The following is a 23,845-nucleotide window of genomic DNA, read 5'->3' as shown; positions in this document are numbered from 1 at the left end:
TAGAGAATAGAGCAGCCAAAACACAATAGTAGAGTGCAAGCAGCACACACCAGAGACACTTCCTGAAGTGCCATGCTATGGGTACTACATAACCTCTTCTTCATAAGGCCATTACTTTTAGGAGCAGGAGATATAATTAGCTTTCTAACACAGAGAACGAAGCAGAATCTTAGACAAATGTGAAGATATAGGAATTTAACCCAAATGTAAGAGAAAGATAAGGCCAAGGCCAGAGATCTAGGTGAAACAGATATAAGATATAAGTAACATGCTTGATGGAGAATTTAAAGCAACAGTCATAAGGATATTCACTGGACTTGAGAAATGAATAGAAGACATCAGTGAGACACTTACCTCAGAGATAAAAGAGTTAACAAAGAATAAATCCAACCACAAAAGACTCTTAATAATAGAAAACAAACTGAGGGTTGATGGAGGGAGGGAAGTGGGAGATGGGCCAGATGGGTGATGGGTATTAAGGAGGGCACTTGTGATGAGCACTGGGTGTTGTATGTAAGTGATGATCACTGAATTCTACTCCTGAAACCAATAGTGCACTGTATGTTAACTAACTGAAATTTAAATTTAAAAAAGAATGAGAGATGAAAGTACAATAAACGAGATTAGAAACATGTTGATGCAATGAACACAAGGCTGGAAGAATCAGAGGAACAAATTAATGACCTAAAGGATAAAGTAATGGAAAAAAGTGAAGCTCAACCAAAGAAGGAAAGAAGAAACGAAAATAAACTTAAGAAACTCCATCAAACATAATAACATTCATATTATAGGAGTCCCAGAAGAAGTGTCAGACAAAAGAAGGCAGAATATTTATTTGAAAAAATAATAGCTGAAAAACCTCCCTAATCTGAGGAAGGAAAAAGACATCCAGATCCAAGAGGCACTCCCATCAAAATCAACAAAAGCAGGCTCACACCAAGACATATTGTAATTAAATTTGCAAATATAGTGACAAAGAAAAAAATCTTAAAAGTAAAGTAGCAAGACAAAAGATGTCCTTAACTTATGAGGGAACATGCATAAGGCTAGCTGGAGATTTTTCAACAGAAACTTGGCAAGCCAGAGGGAGTGGCATATATTCAAAATGCTGAATGGAAAAAATCTGCAGCCAAGAATACTCTATCCAGCAAGGCTATCATTTAGAATAGAAGGAGAGATAGAAGTTCCCAGATAAAGGAGATCATGACACTAAACCAGCCCTGCAAGAAACAGTAAAAGGGACTCTTTGAGTGGTAAGGAGAGACCAAAAGTGGCAATATAAAGGCAGTTAACATAAAAGCAGTAAAAATTATTATTTCTGTAAAAATAAGTCAAGAACTCACACCCAAAAAAATGATATAAAAAATAATTATATATACCTAAAATGTGGGGAGGAGAGGAGAAAAGAATGGGTTCAAACTTAAATGACAATCAACTTAACATAGATTGCTATATGCAGAAGATAACCATATATCAAAAACCACTAATAAACATGCAAAGAATAAACAGAAAGAAATCCAAATATGTCACTAAAGAAAATCAGCAAAATATGAGAGAAAGACAAGAAAGGAGTAGAGAAAATCTCCAGAAAAAAAAAAAAACACAAACCAGTAATAAAATGGCAATAAATACACATTTATCAATAATTACTTTGAATGTAAATGGACTAAACACTCCAATCAAAAGACATAGAGTACCAGAATGAATTAAAAAAAAAAACAATCCATCAATATTTGCCAATAAGAGACTCATTTTAGACTTAAAGACACCTGCAGATTGAAAGTGAGGGGATAGAGAAACATTTCCCATGCAAGTGGATGTCAAAATAAAGCTGGAGTCATAATACTTCTATTGAACAAAACAGACTTTAAAACAAAGACTGACAAGAGACAAAGAAGGACACTATAATAACAAAGGGGACAATAAAATAAGAAGACATAACAATTATAAATATTTATGCACCCAACATGAAACACTCAACTATATAAAACTTATATATTTATATAAACTTATATATAATTTATATAAACTTATATATATATATAAAACTTAACAACAAACATAAAGGAACTAATGGATAATAACACAACAATAGTAGGGAACTTAACCATCCCACTTATATCAATAGACCATCTAAACAGAAGGTAAACAAAGAAACAATGGCTTTGAATGACAACACTAGACCAGACGGGCTTAACAGATATATTCAGAACATTCCATCTTAAAAAGCAGAATACACATTCTTTTCAAGTGTACAGCGAACAGTCTCCAAAATAGATCACATATTAGGCCACAAAAGAGGCCTCAACAAATACAAAAAGACTGAAGTCATACCATGCATCTTTTATGATCACAACACTTTGAAACTAGAAGTCAACCACACGAAAAAATCTGGAAAAAGCACAAATACATGGAGGCCAAACAGCATACTACTTAACAATGAATGGGTCAACTAAAAAATCAAAGAAGAAATTTTTTAAAAAAGCACATGGAAACAAAGGAAAAAGAAAATACAACAGTAAAAAATCTTTGGTATGCAAGCAAAAGTGGTCCTATGAAGAAAGTATATAGCAATACAGGCTTACCTCAAGAAGCAAGAAAAATCTCTAATAAACAACCTAAACTTACACTTAAAGGAGCTAGAAAAAGAACAGCAAATTAAGCCTAAGTCAGCACAAGGAAGGAAAAAATAAAGATTCGAGCAGGAATAAATGATGTAAAACTAAAAACAAAACAAACAAAAAAAAAATAAAACAAATCAATGAAACCAGGAACTTGTTCTTTGAAAAAAATCTATAAAATTGATAAACTTCTCCCTAGAGGAGAAAGAAAAGAGAAATGACCCAAGTAAATAAAATTACAAATGAGAGAGGAGAAATACCAACCAACACCACAGAAATACAGCAATCATAACAATATTATAAAAACTATATACGTCAATAAATTGGCATTAGAAGAAATGGATAAATTCCTAGGAGCATATAAATTACCAAAACTGAAACAGGAAGAAATAGAAAACTTGTACAGTTCAATAACCAGCAAAGAAACTGAATCAGTAATCAAAGAACAACAAACAAGCAAAAATCCAAGTCCAGAGGGCTTCACAGGCTGATCCCACCAAATACTTAAATAAGAGTTAATACGTACTCCTCTCAAATTCCAAAAAATAGAAAATGAAGGAAAACTTCCAAATTCATTCTATGAGGGTAGCATTACTGTGATACTAAAACCAGATGAAGACACCACTAAAAAAGAGAACTACAGATTAATATCCCTGATGAACATGGATGCAAAATTCTCAATGAAATATTAACAAATTGAATCCAACAATACATTTAAAAAATGATTCACCCAATCAAGTGGGATTTATTCCTGAATTGTAAAGGTGGTTCAATATTTGCAAATCAATCAACCTGATAAATCACATTAATAAAAGACAGGATAAAAACTATATAATCTTTTCAATAGATGCAGAAAAAGCATTTGGCAAAGTACATTGTCCATTCATGATAAATAAGAACCCTCAAAAAAGTAGAGTTAGAGGGAATATACCTCAACCTAACAATGGTCATATATGAAAAACCCACAGCTAATATCATCCTAAATAGGGAAAAACTGAGACCTTTTTCTTTATGGTCAGGAATAAGACAGAGATGTCCACTCTCACCACTTTTATTCAACATGGTACTGAAAGTCCTAGCCACAGCAATCAGACAACAAAACGAAAAAGGCATTCAATTCAGCAAGGAAGAAGTAAAATTTTCACTATTTGTAGACGACATGATACTATATATAAAAAACCCTAAAGCCTTGACTAAAAACTGCTAGAAATGATATGCTAATTCAGTGAAGTTGCAGAATACAAAATCAATGGGCACAAATCTGTTGCATGTCTATACATCAATAATGAAGCAGCAGAATGAGAAATTAATGAATCAACCCATTTACAATTGCACCCAAAAAAATAAGATACCTAGGAATAAACCTAACTGAAGAGGTGAAAGACCTGTACTCTGAAAACTATATAACATGGATGAAAGAAATTAAAGACGACCACAAAGAAATGTAAAGACATTCCATTATGGATTGGAAGAAAAAATATTGTTAAAATGTCTACGCTTCCCATAACAATCTACAGATTTAACGCAATCCCTATCAAAAATCCCTACAACAGCATTTTTCACAGAGCTAGAAAAAACAATCCTAAAATTTGCGTGGAACCACCAAAGACCCCAAATAGACAAAGCAGTCATGAGAAAGAAAAGCAAATCTGGAGGCATCACTATTCTGGATTTAAGTTATATTACTAAGCTGTCGTGATCAAAACAGTGTCATACTGTCACAAAAATATACACACTGATCAACAGAACAGCATAGAAAATCCAGAAATGAACCCACAATTATATGGTCAATTAATCATTGACAAAGCAGGAAAGAGTATCCAGTGGGGCGCGGGGGGGACAGTCTTGTCAAGAAATGGTGTTGAGAAAACTGGTCAGCTACATGCAAACTGAACCACTTTCTTACACCATACACAAAAATAAATTAAAAATAGATTAAAAACCTAAATGTGGGACTGAAACCATAAAAATCCTAGAGAAGAACACAGGTATCTTTGACATCAGCCATAACAACTTTTCCTAGATATATCATGTGATGCAAGGGAAACAAAATCAAAAATAAACTATAGAGACTACATCAAAATAACCCTATGAGCAGCAAAAGAAATAATCAACAAAACTAAAAAGGAATCTACAAAATGGGAAAAGACATTTGCAAATGATATATCCAATAAAGGGTTAGTTTACAAAATATATAAAGAATTTATAAAACCCAACACCCAAATACCAAATAATCCAACTAAAAATGCACAGAAGACATGAGTAGACATTTTTCAAAAGAAGACATACAGACAGCCAACAGACACATGATAAGATGCTCTACATCACTTATCATCAGGAAAATGCAAACCATAACTACAGTGAGATATCACCTCAAACCTGTCAAAATGGGTAATATCAACAACATAAGAAACAACAGGTGGTGATGGGGATGTGGAGAAAGGGGAACCCTCTGGCACTGTTAGTGGGAATGTAAACTGATAGACAACAGTATGGACATTCCTCACAAAGTTAAAAATAGAACTATCTATCCAGCAACTGCACTACTATTTACCCAAAGAATATTAAAAAAACTAATTCAAAGGGATACATGCACCCCGTGATTGGAGCAGCATTATCTACAATAGCCAAATTATGGAAACAGCCCAAATGTCTACTGATTGATGAATGGATAGAGAAGATGTGTGTATATCTATTACACAATGGAATATTACTTAGCCATAAAAAAGAATGAAATTTTGCCATTTGCAATGACATGGATGGAGCCAGAGTATAATGAGTCAGTCAGAGAAAGACAAATACCATATTATTTCACTCATATGTGGAATTTAAGAAACAAAACAGGTAGTGGCCTTATTCTCTGCCTTTCTCTTCTTGTATCTGAGGCTGCTCTGCTCTTATCAGCCCCTGGCCCACAGTCTCTTTGAGACCAAGCACCATGCCTTCAATTAAGTTGCAGAGTTTTGATGGAGAGATATTTGAAGTTGATGTTGAAACTGCCAAGCAGTCTGTGACTATCAAGACCGTATTGGAAGATTTGGGAATGATGAAGGGAAGGATGACCCAGTTCCTCTACCAAATGTTAATGCAGCAATATTTTAAAAGGCCATTCAGTGGTGCACCCACCACAAGGATAACCCCCCTCCTCCTGAGGATGACAACAAAGAAAAGTGAAGAGATGATATCCCTATTTGGGACCAGGAATTCCTAAAAGTTGACCAAGGAATACTTTTTGAACTTATTCTGGCTTTGAACTGCTTACACAGCAAAGGTTTGCTTGATGTTACATGCAAGACTGTTGCCAATATGATTAAGAGGAAAACTCCTGAGAAGATTCCCAAGACCTCTAATATCACAAATGACTTTACTGAAGAATAAGAAGCCCAGGTACACAAGAGAACCAGTGGTGTGAAGAGAAGTGAAACGTTATGCCTGACACTGTACCACTGTAAGGATGGTTCCAGATAGTAGTTGCACTGCTCTGTTAAATGTCTGTTAACATTAGACAAACAGTAGACAAATACAGCAGCAAATCAGTTGTTTTACCAGAATGTTGTCCTCCTTGCATGTGGAGTTTGAGTACAGATTCCAAACTTATGGCTGAGTTTCTTCTGGTATGATCAAAAGTTTCTTTTTTCTTTGCTCTGAAAAACTGACATGTAGGTTCTCTATAAGAGAGATGGCATTTTGGGATTTCCATCTCTAAATATTTCTAAATCTTAGAAATCTCTCTAAAGCAATTTCTGCCTAGCTTATTTTTAGTTAACTTTAGTTTAATAAACCTTTTAAAAGTTGGCATTGTGAATAAAACAAGTTGCGAAAAGTTTTCTGAAAAAGAATTAAAATAAAAACAAAACAAACAATCATAGGGGGGCAAAAGAGAGAAGCAAACCAAGACACACACTCTTAACAACAGAGAACAAACTGATGGTTACCAGAGGGAAGATGGGTGGGGGGATGGGTTAAATCGGTGATGGATTAAGGAGGACATTTATTGTGATGAGCACTGAGTGTTATATGTAAGTATTGAATCACTAAATTGTACACCTGAAACTAATATTACACTGTTTGTTAACTACCTGGAATCAAAATAAAAACTTAGAAAGAAAATGGAAAGACCATATGGCAGTAATATGGGGGGAGGGGGTGTCAAGATGAATCTACATTATGCCAACACCTGAAAAAAGAAATCCTATTAATATTACATAGTCAATGTTTATCAAGCTTTGATTACATAGAGATAACTTTAAAAAACCATAAAAATCGAGGCTCTCCTTTTCTCCAGCATCTATCTCTGAATATAAAAACTATTTTATAGTAGGATAAATTGTTATGAAGGAAATTATTGACCTTTTTAATGGTCCACTAAAAATGCAGAAAAACAACTAGCTTTTAATTGTGTGCATAATTTAAAAATATAGAATATATAGGAAATCTTATTGCAGCTATTTCAGATTTTATTTTATGAAAAATCACACGCATGAAATACTTTTCAGATTAAAATTAAAATGGCATGTTAATAGAATAATTTTGACTTGTCAGAACTGAAAATCATCATTCATGGTTTGGAAAAAAATATTTCCTAGTTTTGATCTTTAAGTGATTATTAAAAAATTAAATTCATACAGTTTAATTGATTATAAATGTAGTTCCCATTGAGTACTCTGTTTCTTTTTGATGGTTATTAATTTCATTTTTAAATGGGAGATTAAGCACGTGAATTGTCTACATGAATTCATATGATAATTTAAATTGTACCACTTTAAGAAAATAGCACATTACACATAGAGATTTGGCATATTATTTTCCAAAGAAATGTTCAAAGAGAATGCAAGGTCCCTATATATATCCACATAACCTATTGTTTGCTACTAATTTTTAAAATAGACTATTATGCGTCACCTGGGTGGCTCAGTTGGCTAAGCTTCTGACTCTTGGTTTTGGCTCAGGTCATGATCTCACAGTTCGTGAGTTCGAGGCCCACATCAGGCTGTGTGCTGAAAATGCAGAGCCTGCTTGGGATTCTCTTTCTCCCCTCTCTCTTTGTCCCTACCCCACTTATGCTCTCTCTCTCTCGCTCTCTCAAAATAAATAAACTTAAAAAAATTTTTTAAGAAAATGAACTATCGCTACTAATTTAATCTCATAAATATATTTTGAATATTCTGCTTGCATGTAAATGAGGAACCATGAAGACTACTGAAATTATTGATTATATCACTCACTTGCCTAATACTCAAATATATGAAAATTAATGTTAGCCCTGTTCTAAGAAAATTGTACTTACACAAGTTCATCTTGCTAATTTCCTTACAATAGCACTAATTTATAAGTTATTTCTTTAAAACCACCCTTGATTTATTCACCTTTATTTTTATGCAAATTAAATTTCAGCAAAATATTACTACTTCATTTTAATCCCAAAATATTGAATAACATCTGGTCAACATTTTTATCACTTATTGCTTCATTTTCAATTATAAAATCTCTGTACTTTTAAATACTTAATCTACTTTCTGTTTTATTAATCACCTTTTTTATCTGCTCAGATAGGAATGGCAATTTAATAGCCCTGGGAAAAGTTGTCTAAAAATCTACAACTGGGATAACTAGAAAAGGTACACTGAGGGAATATTAAAATTTTAGTTCCATTTAAAATTTCATCAGAAAAATACGAATTGATAAGGTTTAGAATCTTCACCCAAGATGCTAATAAGAAAGTCAAAATGCAAGGAGGTATATTTTTAATAGTCTAATGAATTATCCTGGTTTAAAAATGATTTCTATAGCATGTTTTATGATTATGATGTGGATATTTATGATGCATACATTATTATTACCCCTAAAGAGCTTGTTATCAAATGTGTAGAAGTAAAGTTACCAGACAAAACACAGGCAATATTTGGGACATACTTATACTGAATAGTTATTTGTTCTTTATTTGAAATTCACATTTCACAGGGTATCCTGTATTTTTATTTGCTAAATCTGGGATTTTATGTAGAAGCATAATTATAGGAATACTAATTCATTTTTCCCTCACATTTGAATTGAAGAAACTCTTGATCTTTAAATGTTGCAAAAATATGTGTTCTTAGGACCAGCTACATAATCTGAGGAACCCTATGCCAAATGAAAATGCATAGCCTCTTTTTCAACAATTATTCTTCCAAGATGGCAATAGTAGGGTATTAAATCAAGTGCCCATGAAGCTAGCCCTGTTCTTAGAACCCCAGGCATTAGGATATATATGAACTAAGTGTCCTTACATTACAGAGAAACAAAAATTGGTTCATTTTTAACAGGAACAACAAATGTCCGTAAAGGACAACAAAGCAAATATTTTAGGCTTTGAAGGCCATATAGTTTCTGTCACAATATTAACTCTCCCATAAATAAACTGATGAGCATGGGTTGTGTTTCAATAAAACTTTATTTACAAAAACAGTTGGTGGACCAAAATTGTTGAACCTGTAGTTTGCCGACCCCTGGACTATGCTACAAACATAAGCAAAATTACCAGTTAGATTTGTTTAGATTCTAAATAGATATACCCACTAAGGCAAAAATTCATCTAGGGGATTGCAATCATTTCCCTGGGACATTATTTTTGCAAAGATATGTAACAGAATCTATTTTTTAATGTATGTATCTTTAAATTAAATTCAGTCATCTAGCTCAACTAAACCACTGTCCCAATTTTCTAGGTCCATAAAAATATATATCAGGAATGACAAAGGAGAAACATAATATATATTTGCTTTCTCCTCCTCTTCTATTTAATTTTTATTTACTTTCCTATGCTTTTCTTGGAATAAAACTTTAGAGTCCAAGGAAAGAACATGAAGAAAAGCATGAAAATGACTGTATGCCCTATATTTACTGGAGTAAAGGCTGCATGCCAGGCCATGCTGATCTGAAGATGAGACTGTTCAGGTCTAGAAGCCTCAAAGACTTTCTTGGTGTTCCAAGAGTTTTCACATAATGCAAGCCCCTTGGTAGTAAATAGGTGAAGCAGTTATTATTTTCACTTTAAAGATAGGAAACTGAGACCCAAAGAGGATAAATGTCTTCCTAGAGTCAAATATCAGAAATAGAAGAGCGAGGCTTATGTTCCAATCTTCTGAGCTTTTGGTATCACAGAAAGTACAGAAAGACTCCTGTTTTTGAGTAACTGATAGACAAATATGGACAAAGAATGAAACATAAAGACCCAATGAACAAAAACATACATTTGAATAATTTGGGTTATTCAGACATCCTTATACATAATCTAAGTTCTCAGTGAAGTCAGAATAATTGATGGTTATGTAAGACTTAGTTACAGGAATAATTGCAAGTTATAGGGTGGAGAAAACTAGTTTTAAAACAGCCTAGTGAAAAATATAAATTTTCTGAGGGACTTCCACAAAGATTTGGCTGATTGGGTATGTCCCAGTCATTTTGCTGGTGAGTTTTCAAGCTAATCCTTTCCCTCTGAGTCTGAAAAGAAGTGAAAAGTTACTATCTTGTACAGTGGACTGGGAAGAGTTGTGTCTAATCCATTTGGTTTAGCAGCTATCTGCAACAGGCTTCTTCCAGAGCAAAAACAGATTTTTCTGACCATTTCATTTTGGCCTGACTTTCTTAACCCATCCATCTTAATGGCTGGAATAAAAAGAGATGCTTGGAACCCCAGAATATTATATTATGTCTCCCAAAGTGTGTGCCTTCCTTTTAAATTATTCATTCTCACCTAATACCACTTTTAAATATGACTTTGAGTGAAAGGAAAAGAAAAATACAGGATTATTAGCCAAGGTTTTCCCTTTAAAACCAAAAAGAATATGTAAAATGACTGTCCTCTCAACCATAATATGTATCAGAGTGAGGCTGCCAGGTTTGATGCAAAGAAAATGAAACTTTAGAGTCATAGTATCTGGCTCAAATACAGACTCCATAATGTACTAGCCATGTGACCTTAAACTTGATCTGTGTCTCCATTTCCTTAGGAAAAATAACATCTCTATTGTAGTGATAAGGAGAAGAAATGAATTACATTCTAGGGGCACCGGGGTAGTCAGTTGAGCATCCAACTCCTGATTTCAGCTCAGGTCATGATCCCAGAGTTGTGGGATTGAGCCTCACATTAGGCTCTGCACTGAGGGTGGAGCCTGTTTAAGAATCTCTCTCTCCCTCTGCCCCACTCCCCCACTCACACGCATTCATCTTTCTCTCTCTCTCTTAAAAATAAAAATAAAATTAATGAATGTAAAGATTCTAATATGTAGGTTCAATGAGTAGTTTTATTTGCTCTCATCTTTTGAGTATAAGCAACAATACTCTTACAAAAATATATTTCAAAATTCAGAATAGATTATATTCAAAATTCTGAATTGAATTTGATATATATTATAATGTTACTTATAAAATATGAACAGTTTCTGTTTTAAACTTATTAAATATCTGGTTTTCACTTTAATTTCCTTTATTATACTTAGGTGCTTTTATCTAATCAATGAACATCTAGACTAATTCTTCGATAATAAACACATATAAAAATAAATGGCTGATATTCTGACAAATGTATTAACAAACAAAGAGAATTGTTTTCTTTTCCACTCAACTAAACAATGAATCAACTTTTCCCATTCACCATTTCCAAATCACCACGATCAGTTTCCCTAATAATATGGATTTTTTTATGTAAAGATCCCCGAGTTAACTTTCTAATTCTCAAAGATTATAATAACAGAAATACTATCTACTAAATTCAGGGAAAATTACAATCTTAGACATAAATCTCCTTGTAAGGAAAAATTTCAGCCATCTTATATACTTGATAAAGTAGGCAGAACTTGAACACATTTTCTAAAAGCCATGCAGCAACATATTAGAAGAGAGAAGAGTCAAGGGAAAATAAATAAATAAAATACATAAAATAAAATAAAATAAAATAAAATAAAATAAATAAAATAAAATAAAATAAAATAAAATAAAATAAAATAAAATAAAATAAATACTACTCCAGGTATCCCTTCTCTACCTTGGTGCTATAGTCATTTTCCAGATTATTTTCCAGACTGATAAATCATATTATTCTTTTAATTTAAATGGTGGTGCCATTAACTGAAATTGGGACTTCAGAAGAAGGAGGGGACTAGAGGGTGAAGTTGACAGATATAGTGCTGAGTTTGAGGTGCTTGGAAACCTTAATTGTGGAGATACTTAGTCCATGATCATACATACTGGCTTATTCTACACACAGCCACCAGAGGAACCTTGCTAAAATATTAGAGCATACGTCTTTACTGGGCAAACTCCAAATGGCTCCAATTTCATTCAGAGTGAGATCAAAAGTCCTGAAAGTGGTCCTTTAGGTTACTCAATCTAGCACCATCAACACCTCTAAACTTGCTTTCTACTTGCCTCACTAATTCCATTCCAGCCACACTGGCATGGTAGCTCCTCAGAGACCTCAGGCTCACTCTCACCTCAGGGCCTTTGCTCATGCTCTTCCCTTTGCCTAAAACTCTCTTCTTCCCAATACCCATGTATCTTCTGTCCTGGCCGGCTTCAGCTCTTAACTCACACATCACATTCCCAGTAAGGTCTTCCCTGACCACCCTAGTTAAAATTGCTACCATCTGCCAATCCCAGTACGATGAACCCTCGTTTCCTGCTTTCTTCAGTCCACAACACTGTTCTCTGTAAACATGAAATGTATTTTGTTTGTTTGTTTTTTCGTTTGTTTGTTTGTTTGTTTATTACCTGTCCTCTCCTACACCCCCAACCTCCTTCCTGACCCGTAGAATATGAATTCCGCAATGGCAGGGAATGTTGACTTTTGATTCACTGCTACATGTGAAACAACATAGTAGCAGCTCAACAAATATATGTTTCATGATTAATGCCACAGTGCAGGAAAGATGCCCAAATAGAAGCAATGGTTTAGAAGACCCATAAGTGGGGTGCCTGGGTGGCTCAGTCAGTTAGGCATTGATTTCAGTTCAGGTCATGATCTCAGGGTCATAAGATCAAGCCCTGATTTGGACCCTGAGCTAAGAGTGGAGCCTGCTTCAGATTCTATCTCTGCCCCTCTCCCATTTGCACACCCTCTCGAAATAAAAAAACATTTTTTGTTTTGGTTTTTTTTAAAGAGTCACATAGTGAAGGCTGACATTAGCACATCCACTGTGCTATACAGATACACACTTTTCTAGATGTTTTTATAGCTCTTAGGTTACAACTAAAGAAGCATTAAGCTAGGGAGAAAGTCTGTATGAAAAAGAGAAGAAGCAAAATGTTTAGGCACTTTTAAAAAAACACTTAGAGAAACAAAGCCAACCATTTTGTGCTTCTTAATAATTTGTGAAATTATAACACATTCATGTAAAATCATTTTTAATGAAAGATAACACAAAACCAAAGAATGCACTGAACTGTGCCAATCTATGCAATGGGGAGTATATGAAAGGTAAAGTTTCTTGCATTTGAGATGCCTGCAATTTCTAAAATAGATTTTAAAATATAGTACTACTCATCAACACTTACTTGGTCTTGATCTTATGCCTCTATTTAATTATGCATCAAATGAAGGGCAGTTTTAGTGTTTCAACTCACAATAGTTCTTAATAGCCTCCTTCAGCATGAATAAGTGAACTGCCAGATGAGAAGCAACTCTAATAAAAACAGGGTCCTGTAGGAATTGTAAAATGGCTTATGATGCTTCCTGTGAATATCAGAGAGGGACTATAAAGTACCACACAAAGTGTGGATATGTGTTTTGTGATTCCTGGAAGACATGTTGGTAAGGCAATAAAATGTGAGCCACCAATTTAAAAGGCAGCTTTAGGAGGGATAATCAAAGAGCTGAGTTTCTTATCAAGTATCCCTGTCTTTTTATTATTATTATTATTATGAATTGCTTCACACGATCTCTTTGAGCCTGAGAAACTTTCTTTTTGAAATTATACCGTGAAATTTAGTAGATTACTCCCCGATCCTTGAACACTGACAATATTCTCTATGTAACACTTTATAGAACTAATATTCAGGAATTTTAACCAATATGTGGTCTAGGTCTAGGGCATTTTCCCTCCTCTTTATAAATATTAACATAGCTTTCTCTAGGATAGCTACTTGACATTCTGAGTCATTACATATATCTAAAAATTCAAGCTAGCATTTGCAACCAATTTCCTGAAAAATATGACTCAAATAAATTATATCCAGTAGCCTGTATTGCTTGTCTCTTTTAGGCCTGTGTATGTGTCATAATACTAATTATAAGAGCTCTATATACAGCTTATATTCAAGTTGCTTTGAAGACACTGATTTGCTGAATCCAACTGTTTACCTGGTTCTATACACTAGCACTAGTGCTAATTCTTGGTAAGGAGAACATACTTCTATGTTTAATTATTTAGGTACATGGGTCTAGCACCCAAGAAGGATGTTATACAAGCCAGTAAAATAGTTTGTGAGTGAAATTTAAAACCCTTGACTCTAAAACCAATCTTGCCATAAACTATATAATCTTTGGTAAGTTCACTTAATTCCTTGTGGTCTAGATTTCTTATTTTCAATGAAAGGGTAAAGTGGGTGGTGTTTAAGAATATAATTAAACCCTAAAAAATATATTATTCTAAATTATTTTTAGTTATTTTGTCTACAATTGGTTTATATGACCACCGGATTTGCAAAATGTACACTCTTGGAATACACAGGCTAATATTCTTTCTTACTTTCCAGACACGTTTAATAGACAGTGAGTGCATGCTTTTCCACTTAAATTTGAGACCCATTCATTTAAATTCATTGAGACCCTTCATTCAGACCCTTCCATTTAAATTTGAGACCCATCATTATATACTGATAGACATTCAAAAATAAACTGGATAATCCTAAAGGTCAAACTTTTAAAGAAAACAAAAACTTACATAAAGAACATTATTGCTTGCTTATATAGAATTTAGTCTTGGGGCGCCTGGGTGGCTCAGTCGGTTAAGCACCCAACTTTGGCTCAGGTCATGATCTCACGATTCGTGAGTTCAAGCCCTGCACTGGGCTCTGTGCTGATGGTTCAGAGCCTAGAGCCTGCTTGGGATTCTGTGTCTTCCTCTCTCTCTGACCCTGCCCCACTCACACTATGTCTCTCTTTCTCTCAAAAATAAACATTTAAAAAAATTTTTTAAAAAAGAATTTATTCTCTGCTATAGCCTTTCTAAAACAACATCAGTTGTGGTTAAATAATCAAGAAGTAAGAGCTGACACTTCAGTAGAGCTTGCCTTGTGTTCTTAGTAGTTTATGTCTAATAACTCAAACTTCACAGCATTTATAATGCACTATTAACCACCCCCACTACAAATGAGGAGACTAAGTTAGGTTGTCTAAATCCACAGAGTGGGTAAACAGAAGAGATGGGATTTGAACACAAGCAGTGAGAATATTTGTGCTCTTAACCATTATATCCTCCTACACTCAGCCTGTTTGGTTGGGGGAAGTTAATTCCCTACAACTTTGAGAGGGCCTCCTTCAAGGGAGGCAATGACAATCATCCCAACCACCTTACCATCACTATATGGCATTCCTTGACAAGCACAAGGACACAGGAGAGTGCACAACCTAAATTGGACCAATCAGACTAAAAGAAAGAATATTTACTTCATGGTAGAAAGGAAGGTCTACCCCAAAACAAGGATGTATATACTGCCAATCATCACCTGCTAATCATGAAGGAACCCAGTCTGGGGATCAAAGCCCAAACAAAAGAGGAAAGAAAAGCCAAAAGAATGATGAAGATGGGAAGCTGATGCCCCCCATTCTATTACACTCTCAGCCTGCTCTGTCTGTGTACTTTTTTCTATTTGGATAACAAGTTCCTTTATTCTTTAAACCAATTTGAATCAGGGGGTCTCTTTCTTATACCTGAAGACATCCTGACAAATACTGGTATAATTAAGCACTTTATTTACAAATTCTAAATTGTTAAAAATCATTGTTCATGGGCGCCTGGGTGGCTCATTCGGTTGAATGTCCTACTTCAGTTCAGGTCATGATCTTGTGGTTATTGAGTTCAAGCCCTGCATCTGGCTCTGTGCTGACATCTCAGAGCCTGGAGCCTGCTTCAGATTCTGTGTCACCCTCTCTCCCTCTGCCCCACCCACCCCTCTGTGTCTGTCTCTCAGAAATAAATTTACAAAAAAAACAATTATTGTTTAATCTAACCTGTATTCTCCTTCTGCCCTGATCCCAAGACCTGTTGTAATTGCAGGATTTACATTTATGTTAATTCCCATTGAATCTTACCACTGAGTCATTTCTTTTCCAGGACATTCATTCATTTGACAATTAATTATTGAGCACTTACTCTGTCTCAGGCATTGTGAGGCTCTGGTTTTGTGAGATAAATTAGTCACAGTCCCTACCATCACAAAATTAATGTCTAGGAAGGAAAAAAGACAACAAATTACCATAACATGCAATGATGCTATAATTTATAAACACTGTGTGTGTGTTTGTGTGTGTGCATGCACATGCACACATGTGTGTGATGTAGGTGCTCTGAGGGCATAGACAATGGAATCTCTATGATGTCTTGGAGGACTTTATGAATACTTTACAAAGGAGGTAACATTTTATTTGGATCTTGAGATATGACTAGGAGTTTTACAGTAGAGAAGGGGCATTCTAGGCAGTGGGGAAAATCATGATCAGTATCATATAACTACAAGAGTGTTGGAAATGTTAGAATGGTGGGTAGCTCCAATGATGATGTGCTTCAAAGAAGTAAGAAAAGAGACAAGCTCTAAGAATTCAGGCCTGGTCAGTCTCAAAAGTCCATCTGGTCTTTTGTTCTCATACCTGAAAGTACCTTAACACTTTTCCTCACTTCAGCCACCATTATCCTCTGTTGGGTTAATAGAGTTAAATAAAGGCCAAAGTTATGTTATCTTTGGCTTTTCTAGTTCTCCATCTAACACCAGAGGCAAAATCTCAAGGGATGCGTTTAATCACCATTATGGTGTTTGTGCAACCCTGATATTTGTGAAATCCTGCAATTACTTTCTTAACAATCATAATTTCCAGTTATGATCTCTCAAATCTCTCATTGCTTTACTAATTTTTCTAACCTTCCCTTTCACAGTTAGTTTTGAAGTATTATTGGAAATTTATTGGTTATTTAAATTAAAATGTTAATTTAGTAACTTCTTCCTGTAAAGCCAAGTCACAACTTCAAACTAGATACAAACTATATTCTAACCCAGTTAAGAGAATGTAAGAAAACTCAATAAAGTTTTTTTAAGTCTCAATTTGTCATTTAACATTTAAACAATATACCTTTTTGAGCACCTACTATATGCATGTTATAAGGACTGGGAATTTTATGAAAATGCAGCCTAGCACAAAGTGAACAGGAAATGACTAAACGATCAAATCTAAAATGGCCACAGCCTGAAAAAAAATGTTGATGATAATACAGAAGAAGTTTCATAGAGCTCATGACTCCATAAAGGAAGAAACTTTCTCAAATCAGATTCCACTGAGCAATTCTTCCTGCTCATCTAAATTGAGGATTAAGATACAAGATCTCCTAATAATGCAGGGTCAACCAGAAAGCTTTACCCCCATCATGAAAGGTAACAGAGAAGCAGACTGGAAACCCCCAAAGAGCAGTGATGCCATTGTTTCTGGAAACAAAGAGCAGCTGAATTGGCAATCTTATTAAATATTTCAAAGAAGAACAAACCATACATTTCAGCATTGTGATGGTGAGAAGACAGAAGTGCTATCTATAAAGATACTATTGGGAATCCATATTCTCAATAAACTCAGAAAGCCTTAAATTACTGTGAAATTGTTTTCAAGAGTAGAAGTTAACAGATGTGAAACAAATCAGAATTAGCAAGTCAAAATAACATAGGATAAGAAATCCAAATAGGTCCAAGAAAATTCTCTTCCTCATTTCAACCTCCAGCTTCTATCAACACCCTAATGAAGAGAAACTGATGTTTAAAACCAGATAAATATATATATATATATGTGTGTGTGTGTGTGTGTGTGTGTGTGTATCAGATATATATGTATCTGAAAGCGTGCAATATATATATAACGCTTTCAGATACATGTACCAAAACAGTAAATAGAAGTTTATTTTTTTCACTTCAAAAAACACCTAGAGGTGGGCAGATTTTGGTATTGCTTTAGTGGCTTGATTATTTAAGGCCAGTGTCTGTGTGATTCTCCTGTACAGGGTACTTCAGCATCACAAAATGGTTGCTGTAACTCCAGATATCACATCCTCATTAGTTGCTAAAAGAAGTAGGAATGGACTAGTGTCCACCAAATTGGCCCCTGTTTACTTAATGAAATTTTCTCATACACTGTGTTGGCAGACTTCCACTTAGGTAGAACCATGTCACATGACCACCCTTCCAGCAAAAGAGGCTAGAAAGAGAATTTTTAAGAAACTTTTCCAGGCTCCATTGTGAGTCGAATAAGAAAGCAGAGAGAAGAAGGGTTGGAAAGGACTTGGGGAGTCCATCAGGACTGGGGCTGCCTGCATATGCAGGTTGCAGACTAGGACATAGTTTTTTGGTCCATATAGTGGGTTTGACCATTGCTAACAAATCTTTTTGCCTTGAATCACATATTAAATAGTCTTTTCAAATATTTTGATGCTTATTTATTTATTTTGAGAGAGAGAGAGAGAGAAAGACAGTGAGTGCAAGCAGGGGAGGGGCAGAGAGAGAAGGAAGGAGAGAATCCCAAGCAAGCTCTACGCTGACATCCCCCGCGATGTAGGGCTGCATCTCACCATCGTGAGATCACGACCTGAGCCGAAATCAAGAGTCAGATGCTCAACGGGCTGAGTCATCCAGGCACCTCTTTCTTTTCAAATATTTTAAAGACTGATTTCTATGCCAGGTGGGCACCTTGATGACAGCTGCAGTCAAGATACTTAAACCTGAGGGAACAGATCAGAAAAACCTCATGAATACATAATGATGCCTTAACAAACTCATTCCTGATTGTGTAGCCTACACATGATTGAACGATCATAAGAATGTTAAATAAAGATGTTAAGTGTACTACAAAAAGCTTCATGTCTAAAAGGAGGGAAATCACATGAGGTGAGGCTGGTCACAAGCCACAAATACAAGGCATCTAGAAGTAATATCTATGACTATTTCTTATAAATTTGTCTTTGTTCAAAAGCAGGCAAACCTTGTAAGTTCTTTCTATAGTAAAGTGTTTAGCTACATTCACAGGAATGCTCATCTTTACAAACTTCTGCAGGCAGTTTAGTACATGCAAAGAACTGCGACCATTAATTAGATAAATCTGTTTGTCTAGCCTACAGAGAGTTTTGAAGTAAGCATTTCTCTCCACTAACTACAGAGGTGAGTAGCTGATTTTAAAGTGATCCTTGTACTGTACATGCGGTCATTTTAAGTACCCACATCAGAGGTCTTAAAACATCCCAGATAGACAAGCTCTATTCTAATCCAAACAACATTAACAGAAGGAGATTCTAATAGCCTCTATTTAAGTATATCATAAAAATAGCTCTCATTCCCATTGAACTATGCTTCTGTTATTAATATTGACTAAAAGTCTAAAGAGTATGGAATAAAAAAAATTAGAGACAACACTTATGCAACTTTGAAGTAAAAAATCAAGTTATCTCTGAAAATTTAAATTATGTCTAAATTTCATGAGGGGTCATCTAGAATACCCTGTCTTTAAATGGCTTCCCTGTGGACTACAGAAAGTACCAAAGAAGGAGAAAGTAAATCACACAATTTCTGGAAACTTAACCATTGCCATTGCTGTAATTGTGTAAATCACGCAATTTCTGGAAACTTAGCCATTGCTGTAAATGGACAATGCTTCCTGGGGCCTTAACAATGTACTGGTGTCAAGGAAACATGTTCTCAAAGAGCCAAGCTGATTAATTTCACCAACGGTCATGAGCCACAACACAGCCAGGGGACATGACAGATTGACTGTAGGAGAAAACTATTATTTTTCCTCTGTGACCAATGCTGTAACTGTTGAAATCATAGCTGGGAAGAAGTAAGCTCAATCATGCAGTTAAAGTGTTGTTTTGAACCAACTGGCCAATAATTTTCTCACTGAAATAAAACTTCAGGGAGCAACCCATAGAAGTGAAGGAATGTCCCATTACAACAGATAGTTGCTTCCACATTCTTCAAGCCATTGAGGAAAGATGGCAGTGTACATTCTCAATGTCAACCAAATACCTTTTTTAAAAGACTTAAAATAAATAGAGCATGTTCTAATAAATATTCTCAAAAAGTACCTACAGACTTATCATGATCATGTTTATTTTTTAATAGAAGATAAACTAACCATCAAATGCAGTTCCTTTGCAAATGACTTATTAGTAATATCAACAAAGTGACCAGTCTGCTTAATCAGTAACATGTTCTTAGATTACTGTTTTCTGAAGAAAAACAATGATAAAGGGATTCTCATTTTTATATTTAAAAAAAAAAAGACTAAAATGGAGGCCTGGGTAGGCTAGAAAATGGGGTTTGTGAAGAGTAAGGAAATGGAGAAGCCTTCTGATTCAATTTTGCTTAGGATTCTTGCTATTCTCCAGTTTACTGATAGCAACTCACTGTGGGCTCCAAAACAAATACACCTGCTTTTTTAATGTACAGAAAATTTTAAAAAAAAATTTTTTTTCAACGTTTATTTATTTTTGGGACAGAGAGAGACAGAGCATGAACGGGGGAGGGGCAGAGAGAGAGGGAGACACAGAATCGGAAACAGGCTCCAGGCTCTGAGCCATCAGCCCAAAGCCTGACGCGGGGCTCGAACTCACGGACCGCGAGATCGTGACCTGGCTGAAGTCGGACGCTTAACCGACTGCGCCACCCAGGCGCCCCATAATGTACAGAAAATTTTAAATGTATGTCCTGGTGTCAATGAATGATATTGATTGTCTGTGACAATCTCTCACTCTTTTGCTGATTTCTTCCTCAATGCACATGACCTTTTAGAATAGGGTGCTGGGACACCTAGGTGACTCAGTCAGTTAAGTGTTGGACTTCAACGCAGGTCATGATCTCATGGTTTGTGGGTCTGAGCTCCGCATCAGACTCACTGCTGTCAGCACAGGCCCACTTGGACCCTCTGTCTCTGTCTCTCTCTGCCCCTCCCCCACTGGCACGTTTTCTCTGTCTCTCTCAAAATAAATAAATAAACTTAAAAAGCAAAACTGCAGAAAATGAAAAAAATAATAATAAAATAAAATAGAATGCTGAGGCAGAAGGAGATATTCTCAAGTGGAATAGCTAGCTCCCTTTCTTTCTCAATGCATACATGCTCTCCTGATACATTTCCCGTCTGCTCTTATGCAGTGCCGGGCAGAGGACTTTGGAGACCTCCGCTATATACCTACTTCAAACTATAATCTTATCTTGAACGACAAATTTACATCAATACCGAATATTTTAAAAATTAAGAATATCTCTCATGTTTTCTGATTATAAACTCTAGAAAAGTTGCCAAAACCAAATGTTCTTTTTCTGCATGAAGAAATGAGGGGGGAGGGGGTTGCCTCTGTTTTTGCTAAGCCCTCAAACATAAACTAAAATATGCCTCTTGGATAATCCAGCGCTATGGGGTTCAGAAATTGAATTTGTCTTATTTTAGATATCTCTTTGTCTTAATTTTCTCCTCAATGAAATTTAGGTTAAGCATGGAGAACATATTTCCGCTATGAATTTACAGCATCAAACAATATCTGGCATGTAGTTAGCACTTAATATATAATTATTCAATGAAAAGATGCCAGAAAATGCAAAGAGAATAGAGAAGACAAACGGAAAGGAAGGAGAGAAAGGCATCAGACAGGTACAGTATTACTGAATTAAGCATTTGTAGGCAATGGAGAAAACTGTCTATATTTATGAACTTCATGTATGGCATACACACCAAACCCAAGATATTTTCCCCATTCTTCCCTCAAATGTTTTTTAACATATTGTGTATTAAAAAATTATCAATGGCTTTTGTCTCTACAATCAACTGATCTCATGTTTAAAGACAGGCAGAACCAATACTTCTACCACAGTGCATGAATATATCAGTAGTTTGTACATCCTCTCCAGAGAAGAGTAGAAATATACATTTAACTAAAATCAGCCTATTTATTTTAATTACCCACAGTCAAAAACTTACTTAGTTACAATGAGAAAATTATAGCTATAAAGTCATGTTATAAAAGTTTCCATTCTTTAAAATGCTCCTGCTTTGAAATTGGCCAAAATTACCAACATTATGCTTCTGTTTTGCTGATTCTGAGAACTCAGAGTTCCATTAAAATTAGAGAAAAATCCTTTCAAACTTTCATAGAAATAGGGTAAAACCCTGTATATTGCAAAAACAAAAACAAAAGCAAAAAACAAGTATTTAATTTGTTTAATTAGTACCCAGATTTTTTTCTGAGCAAATAGTCACACCACAGGTAAATTAAAATCACACATAGTTTCAAATATATGTCATTGAGTATCTGAAACTTTAAATACTAGTTCCATTTTTAATGGTTGGCACTAGGTCTTATAATAGGTGATGGAACACTCCTTTGCCTTAATTACAAATGTCATTTCTCATTGTATGCTTTTAAGGAAGTAATTGTAGAAAATACAGCATACTAACATGAATATATCCTATATTTTGCATGACTAAGAAATTGGCATTTTTACTAATCCCTAATAATAACTTATTTGCTTATGCTTATTTATCCAAAAAGTATAGTTGAAAGAAGCAATACCTAGTTAATTAAGAAATCCATTTTAGTAGGGTTGGGTTGTGATAAATTGATAAATATAATAAACTATTGGCGGCTAGGTGGCTCAGTCAGTTGAGTGTCTGACTTCAGCTCAGGTCCTAATCTTACAGTTCATGGGTTTGACCAAAAACCCACATCAGGCTTTGTGCTGACGGCTCAGAGCTTGGAGCCTGCTTCAGATTCTGTGCCTTCCTCTCTCTCCACTCCTCTCCTGTTTGCACTGTCTCTCTCTCTCAAAAATAAAATTAACTGGGCACCTGGGTGGCTCATTCCGTTGAGCGTCCGACTTCAGCTCAGGTCATGATCTCACAGTCTGTGAGTTTGAGCCCCACCTTGGGCTGTGCTGACAGCTCAGCACCTGGAGCCTGATTCAGATTCTGTGTCTCCCTCTCTCTCTCTCTCTCTCTCTCTCTCTCTCTCTGACCCTTCCCCACTCATGCTTGGTCTCTCAAAAATAAATAAATGTCAAAAAATTTTTAAAAAGGAAAAATTAAATAAATAAAATCTTAATTTTTATTAAAAACGACAAATATTGAATCTATATACCATATCCACTGAGAGTGAATTTCCTAGGAGCTCTTCTTGGGTCTCACAGAATATCTAAAACATTATGAAACCTTCCTTTGGACTCATGTGATCCCTCTAATTGCCTCCCTCTTTTCTTCCTCATTAGTTTTCCACTGATTCAGCAATGACTTCATACTTGGATCACAGTCTCCTCTTAATCCCTGATATCTTGCTTGGTGAGTTCAATCCCCATGTGGTTTACCAGTCCAACAGCCTTGTTTCATCATTCCCTCTCCTCAGTTCCATTTATTACCCACCTCCACTTTACCTCAGGCATCCACATCTTAAGCTTTATCTAACCCAGAACTGCCTCATTTTTTAAATATTAAACTCCAGTGTCAGAGTCATTGAATCACATCCTCTCATATCTCCAGTTCCTTCATACACACTCCATCTTCTCCTCTACCTTTTAATCTCTCTGTTTGGTTCCAATTCATCAGCCCACTCGTATTTATTCTGTCTCTTTTCTATGACTAATATAAGTATCATTCCGAGTACACTCTTACCAAACCCCTTAACTCCCATTCTCACAGTCAATTCATCACACATACCAGGCAAAACTTCAGGCCTGGATTGATTCAGCTGTCTATCCATTCCTCGTCTATGCCTAGATTGATAAGGCCTACTAGAGAGAAGACAGAATGCATGCAAAAAGACAGGATGCATAATCATGAAGATGAATGGTATGAAAACTTCATGAATTTCCAGCTTCAACTGGACCTCAAAGTTGTTCTGCCATCCTCATAATGTCCTTGTTCTTTGTCTCACAGTAGTTAGATGACATCATCCAAGACCCTCTACTTTTATTACCTACTTTATCATTTTTAACAAATAACTTTAATTCCTTAC

At 35.3% G+C, this 23,845-nt stretch overlaps 1 protein-coding gene and 1 pseudogene across 8 annotated transcripts in view; one reads left to right on the top strand and one right to left on the bottom strand.

The window, feature by feature from the left end:
• Nucleotides 1-23,845, bottom strand: part of MAPK10 (mitogen-activated protein kinase 10) — a 306,598-nt gene that overhangs the window by 187,619 nt on the left and 95,134 nt on the right. The gene's annotated exons all lie outside the window — the stretch shown is intronic.
• Nucleotides 5,478-6,158, top strand: LOC121033046 (S-phase kinase-associated protein 1-like; annotated as a pseudogene).

Source organism: Herpailurus yagouaroundi, unplaced genomic scaffold (assembly GCF_014898765.1).
Source record: "Herpailurus yagouaroundi ecotype Mexico unplaced genomic scaffold, PumYag 28, whole genome shotgun sequence".
NCBI lineage: Eukaryota > Metazoa > Chordata > Mammalia > Carnivora > Felidae > Herpailurus > Herpailurus yagouaroundi.
The sequence above is the reverse complement of the archived record's forward strand: the minus strand, read 5'-3'. Positions and strand labels throughout refer to the sequence as shown.